General features: G+C 38.8%; 1 long non-coding RNA gene across 1 annotated transcript; it reads right to left on the bottom strand.

The window, feature by feature from the left end:
* Nucleotides 1-4,546: 4,546 nt before the first annotated feature.
* Nucleotides 4,547-8,578, bottom strand: LOC148894672 (uncharacterized). Its single transcript, XR_016115788.1, has 3 exons — nt 8,372-8,578; nt 5,669-5,842; nt 4,547-5,573 (listed from the first exon to the last, which is right to left on the bottom strand). It is a non-coding gene; the product is annotated as an uncharacterized LOC148894672 (long non-coding RNA).
* Nucleotides 8,579-17,934: the final 9,356 nt, after the last annotated feature.

Genomic DNA, 17,934 nt, shown 5'->3' with positions numbered 1-17,934 from the left:
GCGTAACCCAGGGAGACCTCGCTCTCTGCCTCATAATTGTCTTCTTTCATGACACCATCCATCCGCAGTGTTTCGGCCGTGTTCCCAGGCCTGCCGGCTGCTGGTGCGCTCCAACAAATGATGGGAATGATGTCGGTTGTGGGTGGGGAGGTAAGGGAGGGGTCTGGGGGGTGACCTCCGCAGGGAACGCTACAGCCAACCATCGGGATAAACAAGAAAAGATGGATGTAAACAGCCCCGAATGTGTACACGATGAGTTTACACACACATTAGCACGTTAGGTCTTTGAGGCAAGTATGGGATATATATCTGATAAAACAACCTTTTACACTCTTCTCTCTGATGTTGGGAGACTTACCTGAAAAAAAGCATTATTAGCGCCGCCTTTTATTGATATGCAATGTTGGTAGAAAAAGCTAACATTATGTTTTCACCCACGCCTTCTTCCCCTTGGACGAACAAGCGCACTCTGGCCTCAAAGCGGCGCCTCGTGCTGGATATGCACGTTTAATTGGCTGTTAGAGTCACCGCCGAGATGAGCACAAGTTCATGGAGCTTGAGGAATCAACCTACACAGTATCGCGAGCAGGTGCGGGTGAGTGTCTCCGCACGAGTCCAGTGATTTGCTGGCCAACATTCATCCAATCAAACGCAACTCAATTTAGACCAAGCCAATTTCCAGTGAGCCTCACGTGGGCACCGCTCCTCAAAGCACAAGTGAATTCATGGTGTTCACTTTCAGTTAATGGAGATTTCTTTCCAGGGTATCTTTGTCACCTGTACAAAACGTCTTATTTTTGGATTTCCGAATATCAGGTCATAATAATCCTTCCAAAAATATCACGCTTCAATCCGCCATTTCATGGTATTAAAAATAAATGTTGCCATATTGATGCTCATACTTGTGTTTTGCACTGTACCTGGATGCTGCTTCTCACTTCCGTCAAATCAGTCTGTACAATATATTATGTATACATTTTTGTGTTCAACTAACAGGCATAAAAGTAGTAGTTGTTGTTGGCTGGTTAGATGTTCATGGCTGGTGAGGCACTGACGTCATCACAGTCAGATTTACAAACATGAACTCCACAGAGTAGCTTATTCACCATTTGATTGGCAACAGTTAACGTGTTTTGTTTAAAATGTCATGTCAGCATTCTTTATCTACTGTATACAAATTGTAGCATAGAAAAAAATGAGTAAAAAAACCTTATTATCATGTTACCTTTACTTATGAATGAAGTCCAAGTCTCTGTCTCAATGGAGATCACTGCCAGTGAAGAAAGTCGTCTTTGATCAGTCCTGTTCCGACTGTATGTTTTCAGTCTTTTCAGTGCTGAGAATGACCGCTCCACTGATACTGTGGTAGCTGGAACAGTGAGCACGAGCTGGAGCAACTTCGTCGCTTCAGGAATAGTTTCAATGAGATGCTTCTTGGCCAAAAAGCTAAGAAGCTGTCTAGGAGATTTACATTCATCCCTCACCGTTTGTGAGCTATACAGTCCGGTGTTGGTCTTCCTTTAATTATTATCTCCTGCTTCGATTGAAAGTCCAGTTTAGAAAATTATTTCAATTTAGATATATAATCCTCCATTCTGAAAATAAGGCCAAGCAACACGAAAAAAAGACTCGATGGTTGCACTTAACTTGCTAACTGTTTACTGTAGCTTGCTGTCACTAATTCTATTATTCTGCAGCCGAGGAGTCGCAAGAAGAATCTGTAATCACCAGCGCCCCCTGTCACGAGGCAGGAGAACTGCCTCACCTATGCACACAGTTTTGATAAAAAATAAAATAAAATAAACACTCTAGTACAGTGTTTATAATGTTCAGTGACTCTACATTATATACACCAGCTAAACTGTCGAAATTTTGTTCATATACTAAAAGCTTTTGAACACTTTAATAGCGATATGCAGAGGGACAGCAATGCGGTCTCACTGCAGAGCAAGCCAGCACAGTTAGCATAGTGATTGCGCAATCCGTGGTGAGGCTCAGCCGGCTGGTGCCTCACCGCTTGTCTCTACTTAGTATCTGAACGGTTAATGTGAAAATTCAGCGATTTTGAAAAAAAAATCCAAAATGGTGAAGTTAAATGGAAAAGAATGGTAAAGTACAAATCACTAAATAAATATAACCGTTTAATTTATTTTGTCATTTGATATTTCCATGATGACAGGTGAGGTACAGCCTCACCGGCCTCCCCTGACTGCACGTCACTGCATAAACCCATCCATCCACTTTCTAATCCACTATCTTCACAAGGTTTGTGTATGTGTTGGAACCTTTCCCCGCCATTGTTGGTCACTGTGGCGGGGTGCACTAGGATCTGGCTGCCAGCCAATCGCAGGCACATAGATGGACATCTGCACCCATAATCACACCAGCACCCCCTGTTGCCCTTTTGTGCATAAAGTGGATAGATGGATGGGTGGATGGATGGATAATACAATGGATATCATACAATCGATAGTGTCCCTGAAAGTTCTGCACCCGATGCCATTCCAGTATGGCATTGAGCAGAATGAAGGCCTTTTCGTACTACATTAAGTAGAGAGTAGAGGCAGTAGATCATGACAATTGAGCCACTGAGAGCTCAATGAGGCTAACTCCATTTTATCATTTTGAAGGAGTGTGATTCTCTCAAGCACTGAATAAAGAGAAGTGTTGAGTGTGATAATGGACTGCAGCTTGTCTGTCAAAACAGAAACTAAACCTTGATTGAGAGAAATTTTCATCTGAATGATGGGCCTTTTTGAATCAATTTCTTCATTCATCCCAAACTGAAGTTGTCAGTGGCTTGATTTTGGATTTCACAGTGACTTTTCAATGCGACACCTTCTTCATACGCAGCATTTTTGCTCCAATTTGTGATATCAGGAATGCCCATTTGTTTAGGGTACGCATTTTTCATTCGGTGACTGGTTTTGAGGTAATTCGTTCAGGCACAACATCCATGGTTGCACCTACAAAGGTAAAGATGAGGGGTTGATAGAGGAGAGGAGGATTCATTTTGAAGCTGAAGGTAAATGCATGACTATTTATCAATAACAAGGTGTATGAATATCTTCAGGATGGAATGTACATCATAATAGGTTTAATTGAGAGCTGAACGATACATGGTTCGGGTTTTGAGTGTTCTGACATGTCAGCTGTTGGGATAAATGATGGATCTCCTTCTGGTTCTGGGCTCTACGCACTTTTATGATGAAACATCAGCAGGGACCAAAGTGGTGAACAAAAAAGATCACTTTATTCTTGTAGACAACAGAGGGACATGTCTTGTCAAGGTGGGAAAGCCAAAAGAGATAGACTGGTTTTATCATACAGCAGTGATGACATCATATCGACTGGGTCTATCAGCGACGAGGAGGGTGTAACAGGATATCAGACTGAAAATAAAGATGATACTGTACACCCTACAGATACACAAAGTTATCTAATAAACTACATACATCCATATATAGACTAAACTACAAGTGAAATAACAGGATATTTACGGATGTGTATAGAAACGTTCTATCATTAGCGCAGCAGTGTCACCACAGTATGATAAAATAATATATTCATTTAGATTCAGTTTAGACAACAATAAACCTTAACAAGTTCATCTATGGAGCCCCCAAAATGTCTAAATTGACCTCAAAAAACACTGCTTCAAACACAAATGGCCAACTTCCCGAGAGTGATCTGAAATTTTATTTTCTACTTTACTAATTTGGTTTTCTATAATGCATTTAAATTTCAAGGACCTTTCAAAACACCCAAGGACACTTTACAATAAAAACAATAAAATAAAGCACATAACAATAAAACCAGAAGCAAAATGATAAATAATAAAATAGCAGATTGAACTAGACATTGAAAGCAATCTTAAACAGATGGGTTTTGAGATGGGACTTGAAAATAAGGAGGGAGTCAATATTACGGATGTTGGGTGGAAGAGAATTCCAGAGTTTGGGAGCAGAGCGGCTGAAAGCTCTGCATCCCATCGTGATGAGACGGGCAGAGGGCAATAGAGGTGAAGGGAGGATCAGGATCTGAGGGACTGAGAGGGAGCAGAGATTTGAAGCAGGTCAGAAAGATAGGGAGGGTCAAGGTTATGGATGGCTTTGAATGTAAACAGAAGTATTTTGAATTAGATTTGATGTTTAACAGGAAGCCAGTGGGGCTGCTGGAGGACTGGGGTGATGTGGTGAAAGGAGGGGGTTCTAGTGATGATCCGGGCTGAAGAATTTTGGATGAGTTGGAGTTTATGGAGACATTTCTGATTGACACCGAAGAGAAGTGAGTTACAATAATCGATGCAGGAGGTGACGAGACTGTGGATGAGGATAGCAGCGGAGTGAGGGGTGAGCGAGGGACGGAGACGGTTAATATTACGGAGGTGGAAATAAGCAGCATTTATATGGGAGTGAAAAAATAGTGACCTATCGAGGATGACACCAAGGCTCTTGACCTGAAGGGAGGGGGACACGGTTGAACTGTCAATCGTGAGAGAGAAACTGTTAGTTTTGTGTAGGGTGGATTTGGTACCGACAAGGAAAGGGAAAGCCAGGATTTAATTTCTGAGAGGCAAAGTGAGAGGGATTTCTAGTTTGATCCAAAGAGGGTTTAAAATGACTTGTAGCTAACTTGTCATTTGTTAAAGACACCTCAATATATATGTGCTGTATGTTTGGGATACACATTACCGAATTGGGTCAGCGACTTTTTTTTTGTCACCATCTCTGTCTTGTGTGAACAGATTTTTAAAAGGGAAAAAAAGAACTGATCTTGCACCGTGTTCATAATGTGTTATCCCAGCAGGTTCGGTGTCATCAATAACAAGTTCCTTGAACGCTTCGTCATAGGGTTCTTTGCCCTTTTCTTCAAAGGTGTCTTTTAACACACACCTGATTGCCAGCAAAGCGCTCTCCATCTTCGAGGCGGAGAAAGTGGAAGCTGTAACGATGGTGCTCGCCGTGTCACGGCGAGGATGGTGGGATGCTCCACTGTGAGGCATCTGGTAAATAAGGCTAATTAGCGATTCTGTTCCCTTCAAAGATGAGAGCGGTGTTGCTTCTTGCTGCTCTTGTTTTTTGCTAGTTGAACGTTGTTGTACAAATGACTGTAAACACTTCCAGACAATTTACTTCAGATATATGTTTTAAAGGTGGTGATTGTGGTGTTATTTACCTCAAGCACTTTCAAACAGCAAGCCACAGACATGTTTTTTTTTGCTTTGTGCTTGTTTTGTTTTACTGGCTGAGCATTTATTTATGTATATGGGTAAACTCTAATTACACAAGTCAACACTTCTGTGCTCATTTTGTATCAGTATTTAATTTTCCCATATTTCCAATCTGCCCTTTTTTCAGCACACAATTTTTTGAAGTCATAATAATACTAAAAATAATAATAAGAACAACACCTCCACCACAACTACCACAAACTCCTCCTTGGCAGTCCATCGGAGTCGAAGATGACGTAGCTTCCCCTGGAAACTGAATCCTGCGCTACTAATGGATTTAATGTGATGGACGGTGCGCCCTATTCCTTCTTCCACCAACTTGGCCACACCCACTGTATTCCTGTGGCATGAGTGAGGACACAAGACGACCTTCAGGTGAGTGCGGTTGCAGGGGCCTGCCGATAGTCCGATCTGTTGGACTCCGCCTATGCCTACCTCCGGGTGCGGGTTTGATATCACTCTTTGTCTGGCCTCTACCCTTCAACCTGTTGTCATTGGGTGCCCCTGCCAGTGTACAAGACTTCAGCCGACATAGCTCTCAGTGTCATGGAGGCACTCAAAGTCCCTCACCATGATAATGTGGTCATCCCAGTCGAGGCACACCACCAACTACAACAACAACAATAAAATAATAATTATAATAATACTGTAATTTCTCGCCTTTTTTCATAAGCTTTCAACCCTGCGGTTTATGCAACGATGCAGCCAATTTTTGCATTTTTTTCTAACGGCTGCCATGATGCATAACGCATCATGGTTGCCCTTGCGATAACAGCGCTGCTAGTTGATAGTTCCTTATTGGCTATTGATTGATAGCTGGTCCGAGGCGTTTAAAACATTTGGGGAAACGGCAAGATCAACAGTCATCACACTTGCATTCCCTCAGGCTATTTAGAGAAGTGTTGGCCTTCTGAAGTATTCTCCCACCCGTCACCTTGAAGGGTGAGCAATCATAAAAGCATTTCCTTGGGAGGCAGCGCTCAGAAGGCTGTCGACGTTGGTGTTTTAATGACGGCAAATATGAGTGGGCTGTCACATGAAGTATTGTTTTATTTGAACTTAAATTCAGAGAACTGTGGCCTTTTGCCACAGTGATTTTGGGGAAGCTGCAAAAGTAGTATTGCAGGGAATTCTGAAAATCATATGGTGTAAAGACGTCAATCAAGAATACTCAGAGAGAAATTATTATTATTCTGATAATTATTATTATTCTGATTATTATTATTCTGATTATTATTATTATTATTATTATTATTATTATTATTATTATTATTATTATTATTATACAAGAGGATACTCAAAGCAGAAGTAAGACAAGTAAGAAAAGTGCAGCCTGAAATATGGGGAAAAACATGAGGAATCAAATATATTCCGATCAGAATTAGGTCGCTACCAAATCAGGATTAAAAAAGATGTGTTCCAGAATATTGTAAACACAAATGAAGAGTAAATTATCCAATTGGATGTATACATTGTCAATTGGAGCTTACCCTCCAAAATACAAAAATGCAATGATAGCTAGCATATGTTACTTCATGTTTGACCAAATAACACAAATGGGCATATTAAAAATAAGCACCATAAAAATAAAGATAATTAAAAATAGTCAAACAAAAATAAACTTGACAATCTTTAAAAAGGCAAGCTAATGCTGGTTAATAAAATGAAACATTAAAAAAAATCACAGACGTATCCAAAATACTTTTCATTCTTATTTCAAAATGTTTTTATTTGATATGTTGATATATTTTTGTTGTTGTTGTCTTGTAGTTTGACCAAAAGCACAATATAGATTTTACCATGCATTGTAATTGATTGGTATGACGTTTCAGAAAATTAATCCCACCTTGCAGACAGACTCGTTACTGACATCACATATCGGCAACTATTGGCAAAGAAGGCATATTATGGGAGTTTCACTCTTTTATTCTAGTTCTACGCATTTTTGGCAGATTGCCGAAGTAAATACCGTCAAGGTTTTCTTCAAAAATTTTCACCTGTGAACAATCTTGGTTGATAATAGCTAAAACTGGGTAAACTTTTGGCTCGATCTAAGGCAAGAAAATGTAACGAGATCCTATATGATCTAATATAATGACATTTGATGGAAATATAAGTGTCTGAACATGTTAAACGGGATGTTAAATTGTTGCCAAACGCGCAATCTGGATGTGGTCTGCATGACACTGATATGTAACTCAAATCCGGCAGTATTTGACAGTGATATAGGTTTAAAAAAACATCTGTCATTATAATTTTTTATTTGTTGGATTCTAATAATACCATGAATATGCAGATTTTCAAAATGCCCTTTAAAAATGATATATTAAAAAAGGAAGCTGATTCATCAGAAACCTCAGACACAAAATATAATCTCCTTTGTGAAGTTGATAAATGAATTGCATGGTTATTACATTGTAGCATTTAACTACACATTTAACTGGCAGCTAAGCGCAATGAAGGTCACCAACATAGCCATTGCCATTTTAATATCATTACTATTATTTAGATTACACTGTGTGTAATTTTAGTTTTGTTGGGGCCGTTCTGGAAATGCGCATCTTAAATTGTCATGTGCGATGCATACAATCTTTGTCCGGGCACAAACTGTCAAAGTAAATTTTGCCGTCCATCTGTTTATCATTAGGAGGCGCAGCATGCATAATTCATAGTCGGTGAGAAGTAAAGACGAGTTGAAGCTGCAGATGTCCCTGTCGCTCGCTCCATTCCAAATGTGGCCGCCTTAGCGTTGCAATGTATTCATTTTTTATTTGTATTGTCTTAATGAGCTCATTAAACGCATAGGAGTTGGTGGTTGATGTGGTGTGCTGTGATTAGAGTGAAGCCGCAACCCGTCTAGTCATCTGCTGAGCTCATTTCTGGGGAACGCGCCCTCAGCTCACCCTCATTCATTTGATTATTGTAACATTTGCATGGTTTACCCTTGTTTTGTTGTTTTTGATCGTGATGAATCGCTGTTCTCAAGTGATGGGAGGAAGTGGGATTTAACATTCACAGTGTGTCTAATAATCAAACTGTAAATATTTGCAGTTAACTATCAATACGCCGAAACATAAAATGATTGAAATAACATTGCCTGGACTCATATTAACCCTTCCATGCACCAATATTGATTACCTGACAACATGATTAGCTGTCTAATGGGTTGGAAGTGATCGTTCGTCCCTGGTTCATAGCTTTTCAGGGTGTTGATGGCAGAGGATGGTTAAATCAGCAGGAAGCCAGGTGTTGAACAGAATAAGTTAGTTTAATCTTGTAGACAGCAGGGCATCGTGAGGTGTCGGCCAAGGAGGTGCTGAAAGCAAAAAAGAGGAAGGAGGAAGAGACGCGAAAGACCGCTCGAAGAGAATTTATAAGACAGGTGACGTAATAGGATGTGACATCATGTAAAGGAAGGCAGGATATGACGTATCAGGAAGTCCAAAACGTAAACAAACGATGCAAAAGATGTTTACAAATGTTCGTATAGCGAATTACCCCAACACTGTCCACCACTTTTTCTGAAAGGGTTGACTTGGCAGAACCGATCACAAAATCAAACAGTTGAGAATTAAGCAAGCAAGCTCCCCAAAAAATTGCCTGAAAACTTTGTGATTTGAAGTGCTTTAATATGTGACACTCGTGCAAAGTTCAATTTTATCATCTAACGTCAATAAATGTCAGTCTATTATCACGAGCTGTTTGACATGTTTTTTGTTGTTGTTTTTTTTTTGGGGGGGGCGGCTTCCAATTAGTCTCGATCCAGTTCCTCTTTAACAGGTACAGTGATACCTCAGCTTACGAACTTAAATGGTTCCCTGAAAGTGTGTGTAAGGGGAAAAGTGTGTCTTCCAAACATTAATTTCCAATAGAAAACCATGAAAATTTTGAATAATCCGTTTACAGGTCCCCATAAACATAATTTTCTACTAAATAAGCCGTAAAACGACACAAAATATACCTTATTTTATGTATAATAAATGTGCTACTGTATTGTAATTAAAGAAATAAACTGTAATGTATAATAAAGTCGTTTTATTTAGCTTTGGAATGGTCTTTAATGTAGTTGTCTGTTGATGATATCCCAGTGAAGTTGCCGTGCTTTCTCTGTGATAATAGTATAAGTAAGTTTAATAAGTAAGTTTAATAGTTGCTTTGACAACACAAAAACACCCCGAGCCACACATAGCAATGGTCGTCTTAGCATACTGGTACTGGGACACTAAGTCATACAAACACACACCTCGTTTGTGTTTCTCGATGATCTCCTTCTTCTGCTCAACCGTAATTTTGTTGTGTGTCCTCTTCAACTGAACACTAGCCTGTGGTGGGGTCTTTTTCAGTTCCAAAAAAAGCAAAGGTATCCACTCGATAGCAAACCACGTATGCCACGTATGCACTCAGAGAAAGAGGGTGTGGAAAAGTAGTCTGGCAGCCACGATGGCGCTGTTCGGCTGTTTGGTTTGGTGTTCTTCCGGCGAAAACTAGTCCGCCAGCCATTGTGGCGCTCCGTGTGTTTCCCGAAAACTAGTTTGTATGCCAAGATTATATTCTCGCGAATTTAATGTTCGTAAGGTGAAATGTTCGTTAGCTAAAGGGTTCGCAAACCGCGGTATCACTGTGCTTTGTTTCAGAATCAGAATCAGAATCAGAAAACCTTTATTCGTCCCACAATGGGGAAATTTGAAGTATGTTTGAAATAAGCATGGACATTAATGGAAAATGTCCACTGATCTTTACGACAATTGCTTGATATGATCGCCCTTGCGTTTTATTGCATCAAGTCTGGGGTATTGTTCAAAGTGAATAGGTTGAAGGGATGCTAGCAGTGCCCAAGACCCGCATCATATCCAGATTTTCATGTGTTTGTTTTGTCTGTCTCAAGTTCAAAACACTGTATCGAATCTAATATATTCCACGCCTTTAAAAAATGGGTGAACTTTTGGCTGGATCTAAACAAGACATTTGCCAGGCGGTTTCTTGTTATTAGTACTCGCTGTATTTTCTTTCCTGCAAACAATCTTGACCAAAACAAGGGTTTTTTGTATCCACTTAAGAGCGTTTTGAAGCTATGCAGTGGATGGTTCAGGATAATATATATATATATATATATATATATATATATATATATATATATATATATATATATATATATATATATATATATATATTCCAATTTCAAAACTAAGTTACAATTTCATGTCCTCAAAAAAAGAGCCAACCGACATTTTTGACCACAGCATAATAATAATAATAATAATAATAATAATAATAATAATAATTCCGCTCTATATTTGCATTCTTCAATGTTATTAGCGGGTGGAAAGTAACTTCCATTAACATCCAAGTGCATAGGAGATGAAAATGAGGGATAATTATTTTTTCCTCAAGTGTTCCTTGCATGTCAGGTGGGAACGCTGCAGAGTAAACAAGCAGTCCAATTGCGAAACTTTTCTCTGGCAAATTGCAGCGGTGTCCTGTTTGCTTTTTCATTAACAGTTCAGTCAATTGGTGAGTGAATGGTTGCAATGTTGCACAGATTTTTAAAATGGCCGCCTGGCATGACAGCTCTCGTTGGATGTGGTAGAAATTGGTAAAACTCAACACAATTGCACATTTTTCATACTAATATTTATTCAAGACTCAAATGATAGCTCCAGAAATTTAATCTGAGGTAATTAACTTGTTTAGTAGCTAAGTAAATCGGATAATGTTTGTGACCAATATTTTGTGGGATGGCCGTTGGATTGTGTGGGAACATAAAAATTTGTTTCACATATATATCTTCAGAGGTGTGGTCTACCTCACAGATGGCCACGTTTTATTAATGTGAATGAAATAGTTGCTTTCAAATTTAATTTTTCATTGGACATTGCAAAAGTATAGAAAATAAAGTCTTAATCTTCCTTTTTTTGTTTTTGTTTTTGCTTAGCCACATCAGTTAACAAGTGTGTCTTCATCCAGGGTTCATGGAATAGTTAATAACCATTATATAAATGCCCAGTCAAGAATGAATAGTAGTTTGCAATAGAATATGTTTGAGTATCACCGTTTTGAAAATTCAACCTACTGTTCACTATTTTGCTCACTCGCCAGTATATCAAAAGTTGAATAATGGTAATTCTATTTCACCTAATTGTATAACAATAATCTCATTTTGGAAACAAACAAAGCCTTGATCAGTGTGCCCATGTTGAGGTTTTGTCAACTATCAGTAATTATCAGTTATTTAACAAGCATGTTATAAACACTTTTTAAAGCATTAAGGGGCCACTGGAACATGTTTTGATATAATTTTCATAATAAGTGTAACTTGTTTTAGATTTGATGACTGTTTGCTTACTAGTTAATGATAGCAACACTATGAATATTTACCACCTTTTATTGACCTATTATGTTACAAAAACATTTTGTAAACCATTAATAAACATAAAGAAACATGTAAGGTAATTGAACACCTAAAAATGCCACTGTCTGTAAGAAAAGAATCTGTTGCAAATTAAATTATAAAATAACATAAAGAATAGTCAACAGCTCAGAAAACCTTAATAATCTCATGCCTTCCACTACTCCACAAATTGTTAGTCAAAATGTTTATATTCGTGTTATAAAAATTTCACAAATGTAACAATTTAAAAAAAATATTTATATTAAACAGGATGTCACTTTGTCATCTTTGGTGGTTTCACAGAATGCCTTATTCTTTACCCCTTATGATATATTTACAAAGACTGTGCAAACTGATGAATAATGACGAGCTTCAATTACCAAACCTTCGGAAACTAGCATCAATGACAGTAAAAGGCTAAACCAGAGGAGCATGCAACTTACTGAAACGAACAACATAATGTTTGGAAATACGTACCCAAGATTTTATGCAATTTTTCAACATTCACAAACAATACCACAAATATATGAGCTTAAAGTGGCAGAAACGTGCAGTCAGCAGGACCATGCATAAGCAGCCCCCCCTCGTATACCCCTGCGCGCACACACAACACCCCCCCCCCCCCCCGACCATAAATCTAACTTAATGTTTGTTTAGGATTATTGATCACATGAATATGATGCCTTCTATGTGTTAATTTTGTTTTTAAAATAGCGGGTTCAACTTCATTTTGAACAGAAAGATGAGAATTGGACTTATTAAAACCACTGAACCCTTCAAATTGAATCGACACATTTTTGACCAACTGTCTCTTCTGAAATCCTTTGGAATTCAGCCGTTTAAATGTTTGCATATAAGATGGGAATATCTCATGAAAATTAGAAATAATATAACGTCAATCCATACTTTTTTTTTTGAGTGAAAGCGATACAACGCAAGATGAAGCAATGGCTTCTCTTTCACTTTCTTTTTTAGCTATTTTTTCTACTTTTTTGCTGATTAATTTAATCTGTCTGTACATTGCAGTAATTGCGCATCAAATCAAAAGTAAACAAAACTAAAAGTTATCTGTGTAATATATAATTACTTCAAAAATATTGATGAGAAGGTTTCTACGGCTGTACTTCTTTGAAGGTGTCAGAACCTTCAAAGAAGTATAGATGACGGCTGAAGAAACCTTCTCATCGATGGACCACTCCTGTACGACTGAGAGCTTACACAGACTGTACTTCAAAAATAGTTAGATGAAAAGCATTAGGCCACATGTGTAAAGTGAAAAACCTTTCTTTTACTTTTACAATTGATTTTTTTAACTATTACGCTCAATAATTAAAGAGAACACACGACCAAAATGTAGTCATATTTTGTTTGCCAATTGTTTGCCAAGTGCAATATTTCTTAAAAAAAAATATAAATATGATGAGTTAGATTCTACAGATGTTTTCTTTGATTTGTTTTTCCATTTGGACAACATTGTAGCTAGGGTGTATGACAAGGGTGTCAAAGTCATTTTTTACTGCGGGCCGCCTTGTTCCTTGATTTCCTCTCAAGGGCTGTTACCAATTTGGGGAAGCCATTAGATTAGAATGTTTCATCCCCTCCATATATTACATGCAGAGTGCGCAACAACTTGATGAATAACTAGTTTTCAAATTTGAAGTCAAGAATAATGACTGTTATTGTGGTTTACATGAAACAATTTGACATTTTGGTTCAGACTTTAGCAAGCATCAGGGAACTTGACATGCTTGATTTTTTTCGCGGGCCGAAAAAAAGATGGAGCAGTCCTGATAAGCAATGTTCTCTCTAAGCTGCGCGCATGCACAATCGCGCCGCACTGCTTGCACATACTCAGCGCACATGTAACAAATAAAATAAAACAGAAATATATATATATATATATATATATATATATATATATATATATATATATATATATATATATATATATATATATATATATATATATATATATATATATATATCATGTGTGGCCACAGCGTACACATCTGATGTTCAGGGAGCTTGTGTGTCTGCTCAGACACATGAAAAATTAGAGGGAACATTGCTGATAAGGCCCCCGGCCTTGACTTTGACACCTCTGGTATAGGAAAACCAAACGAATATGCTGCTACTGAATTAAACTACACAATTGCCCCAGATTAAAACTGATTTCAGTCAATTGAAAATGTTCATATATGTATTTATGTTTCAAGGTTATTTGGTGAAAAAGTGCCTGTCGTACATGCATAAATTAAAAAAAAGAAATGCTCATCAAATATTAAAAAATCAATTCATTTTGCAAGAAAAAGAAGTCGGCACACTTCATATGGTTCAGTGTGCCACCAATAACAAAGTGACAGGTCAATTTTGACTCCCGGGTCTTGTGTTGGACACCAGTGTTTCATAACAAGATTTGAAATTACAGCTTTGTCATTTTTATCTTTACCTTTCCTTATTGATTGGCAAACATTTATGGAATTTCAAGGTATGACGTGATTCATTGTCTGAGTTAGGTCTATACAAAGCGATAAGCTGATCAAGGAGACGTTTAACACACATGTACTTGCAAACCCTTCATTTGGCTTAATATCTCAAATGACAACCTTGCGAAAACTCTTGTAAAATTCACATGAAAAGAATGCGTAACCGCCTCAAGAATGACATGGACAATATATTTCCAGGTTACAATACAATGCGTTTTTATTTATGTGGCATTTTCCCAACATCTCTCAGCCGGAGTAATGCGCATTTAACCCATAATAACATTAATACAACACAACACACGAACATCAAACAGCGACGATATAAAAGTGATATTTATAAATGAAAACAACGTGCTTATCATGCGAGTGGCATAAATGGCCTAACGGAATGTGAACATAATTCTCCCTCTTTTACTTCCATCCCCCGTTTGCTTTGCTCAATTTTCAATGTGAAAATTCTTGACACTTTGCACCTCAGCTGCATGCTGGAGACGAGGTGTTGACCCAGACTTAAAATGTTGGTTTTAATATCGTTTCGCACTGTTGACGACTGTGGATAGGTTGGCGAGCATTAGCCGGCAAAGCTCGGCCAAACAAACGAGCGAGGGGTCGCATTGGTGGGGGGCGGGGGGATGAAAGACGGCCTTTGAACCGGCTGACTTCAGCACTTTAGCTCGATTGTTTTCAGCTGAGCTTTCTCTGGGTGGCTTCACTTCAAGCTGCCGGAAGTGGATTTACATGTGATTTCAGGAGGGTCAGAAGGAAAAATCTTCTGCTAAACTAAACGGACGGTCGCGTTTGACGTCTCAAGTAGCCGCCAAAGTTGTTGATAAAAATTGTCACCGCACTAACTCCACAGCCCTCCCTTCACGCTAGCGCCTGGCAAAGCTTTTCTCTCCAGGCTGCATTCCGAGTGATCATAGTTGTGTGTGACGTTTCAAAGAGGATTACCTCAATGAAATGTGATAAAAACTATTTCCACGTGACCCCGCGGCACTTGACCCACCCTCCTCCGTAGGCTTGGCGGCGTAGCAACGAGGCTCAGACCGCCCCGACGCCGCACAATCCGGACGGAGCATAGTCCCCAATGACCTAAAACGGTCAACATGCTGGGAAAGAAAAAAAAGAGTCGGTCGTAATTCAACCGGGGGATAAACATGGCTAAGTCGGATCAACAAGAGGAAGGAGGAGGGTGAACCACAAACACTCAGTGACAATTAATCCAATGACTTGACTCAGGCGATTCTACGGATTCCTTGTCCATTGCAGAGGCGATTTTCCTTCATTTTCATGCTTCATTGATCATTTCAAAGAAATTATCATCAAACCATGGGAGAGCTGAGTTCATAGTTTTTTGCCCAGTACCGCGATTTTGGGGGCAAAGAAACACAGTCCACAGTTTCATTTGCCTTCATTTAAATTACGGTCGGAGATGTCAACCGAAAACATGTGTTTCTTCAATTTTTGTCTCACACAGTTAACCAAACGGGTTTATCGTCCATCTATCAGTGTGATTTCTTTTGTATCTTCAACACAGGTCACTTTCATGTCAGTATTTGGCACTTCAATGTGGCCCCAATTGTAGCTTCAGTTTGGAGGAAAATAGGACAGATTTTTATCCTGCTGGTAAAAATATCAACGCATTTGTAGTTTGCAGTCCAACATCAAGCTTTCTTTTGTGCCAAAAAGACAGGTCACATATATTTGGGTACTATTCAAGTTTCATTGTATTTGACAACTCATCATGGTACAGATCAGATATCTCCATTTTATCTTTTGATGGTTCCACATTTTTGTATCTCACCGATTTGACACATTGGATACCTTCACTTTCTCAGCGTCTGTCCACCGCTTTTTTATCATGTTTACATTTATTGTTTACAATACTTGGCTTATAAGCGTGAACCAAAAGTAGATACCATATACCCTAAAAACGTATCGGTGCAGGTCACCAAAACTAACTTTGTGCTCTCTAAACAGAACATTTTGAAGGAATAAAATCAACTCTTTCATGCAACCTGTAACCTGTTAACATGGAAAGCGGACCACCGTCGTAACCGCCGAGCTTGAATGGGGTAAAAACAATACATTTTCTTTCTTTAAAAAGTAGATGCAGGCCAGTGATGGTCTGCTGGATGCTGCATAAACTAGGCTGTAATTAATATAAATGCAGTAGTCAAGCAGTAGTTGGAGATGCCGAGGACAGGTGTACAGTGTTGTGGAATTATTGACTTAAATATGAACTTTAGACATAATAATCTTCTTCTTCTTTTCCTTTAATAATAATAATAATAATAATAATAATAATAATAATATAATTCATTTTCTGCCTCTTGGGGGCAGTTATGAATTTGGACAAGCCATTAGAATGTTTAACCCTCTCCACATATTACATATAAGTGCACAATATATGAATGAATAACTAGTTTTCAAATTTGAAGGAAAGAATAATGACTGTTATTGTGGTTTACCTGGGACAATTTGATTTAGCAATTGCATCATGGAATTTTACCAGTTTGATTTACTTTCACGGGCCGAATAAAATGATGTGGTAGGTCAGGTTTGGCCCCCGGGCCTTGACTTTGACACCTGTGCCTTAGTTACACAATTGTCTGTTAGGCTGACAATGATGGAATATCATGGCTTTGAACTCTCAAAAAGAAACCTGTCAAAGTAATTGTTGCGCCGTATGTATAATGCGAAAAAATAGGTACATATAAAGACACCCTTATTTTTTGTTTCATTGTGAACTTTTGATTTCGTATTAGACCAATTGCCATTGTTGCATTATTGTACGTTTATCACTTGTGGCCAACATAAACAGCTGTGCGCACTGCAACATGTTAACAAAGCAGAAAAGACTTGTTGCGGTGTGATGGATGGCCGCGTGCTAATTATTAGCACGCATAAAAGGATGCTGTTATTTCCAGACGCGGGACCCGGCCGCCGGCTAAATGCAGAGCCATCAGTCTGCGACTATATCACTTAATCTTGATGTATGAACACGGTGGTACAAATTAAATGCACAGCGACCTTCTAAAGGAGGTTACTGCACTCAACACGACGCCATTTGGGCTAATTTCTGTGCTAGGGTTTCGGACAATAGGCCCCTATACCACATGGTGTAATTACTTTGTGTACACACATCTGGAATTAAGCTCTCAGGGGAAGCTCATGCACTTGGGGGGGGGAGCACTGTACTTGGTAGAATGAAAGATGTGGAAATTCATGCTTGGTAGTGAATTGAAACCTCCCTGTGCCTCAAAGAAAGTTCGAGACGCCAAGCGGGTCCAGAGATTACACATCGTGTTGTACCCAATTCCTCCAATGTGGTTCGTGGCTTCTATTTGAGCACACTAAGGCCCCACTTTGCATAATCAGCAGCCGTACGATGCAGCATGTTCAGGAGGGGCGACCAATTTGGCGAACTTTTGGAACAAGCAGCATCTGGATTTCATCGCTGCTCCATTTTCTCCACCAGATCAAAAGAACCCAGACTCTTTACTCGGACCAATAACGAGGCACAGGTGGGAAAAGACCCAAAATATTCAAAATGTCAATTAGCATCCCAGAAATATGCACCCACGATAACCACTCGAGAAGTGAGTTACGATCAATTAATTGATTACTAAGAATTTGGTCGATTGAGTGAAATTGATTGCTGAGTAATTTTGAAGTAATGATGGAAATAGCAACGAACAGAGGGACTATTTATTTACGAGCAAGTACTGTAAACTTAGAAATAAAGAAGAATGTGATTTCAGCCATCGAAGGCTGAGATTCATACACAATGTGACAACTTATCTAAGCAATACAATATGATCAAC

This window comes from Hippocampus bargibanti, linkage group LG08, assembly GCF_051943395.1.
Source record: "Hippocampus bargibanti isolate YZ-2025 linkage group LG08, ASM5194339v1, whole genome shotgun sequence".
Lineage (NCBI taxonomy): Eukaryota > Metazoa > Chordata > Actinopteri > Syngnathiformes > Syngnathidae > Hippocampus > Hippocampus bargibanti.
This window is presented reverse-complemented; position numbering and strand designations above follow the sequence as displayed.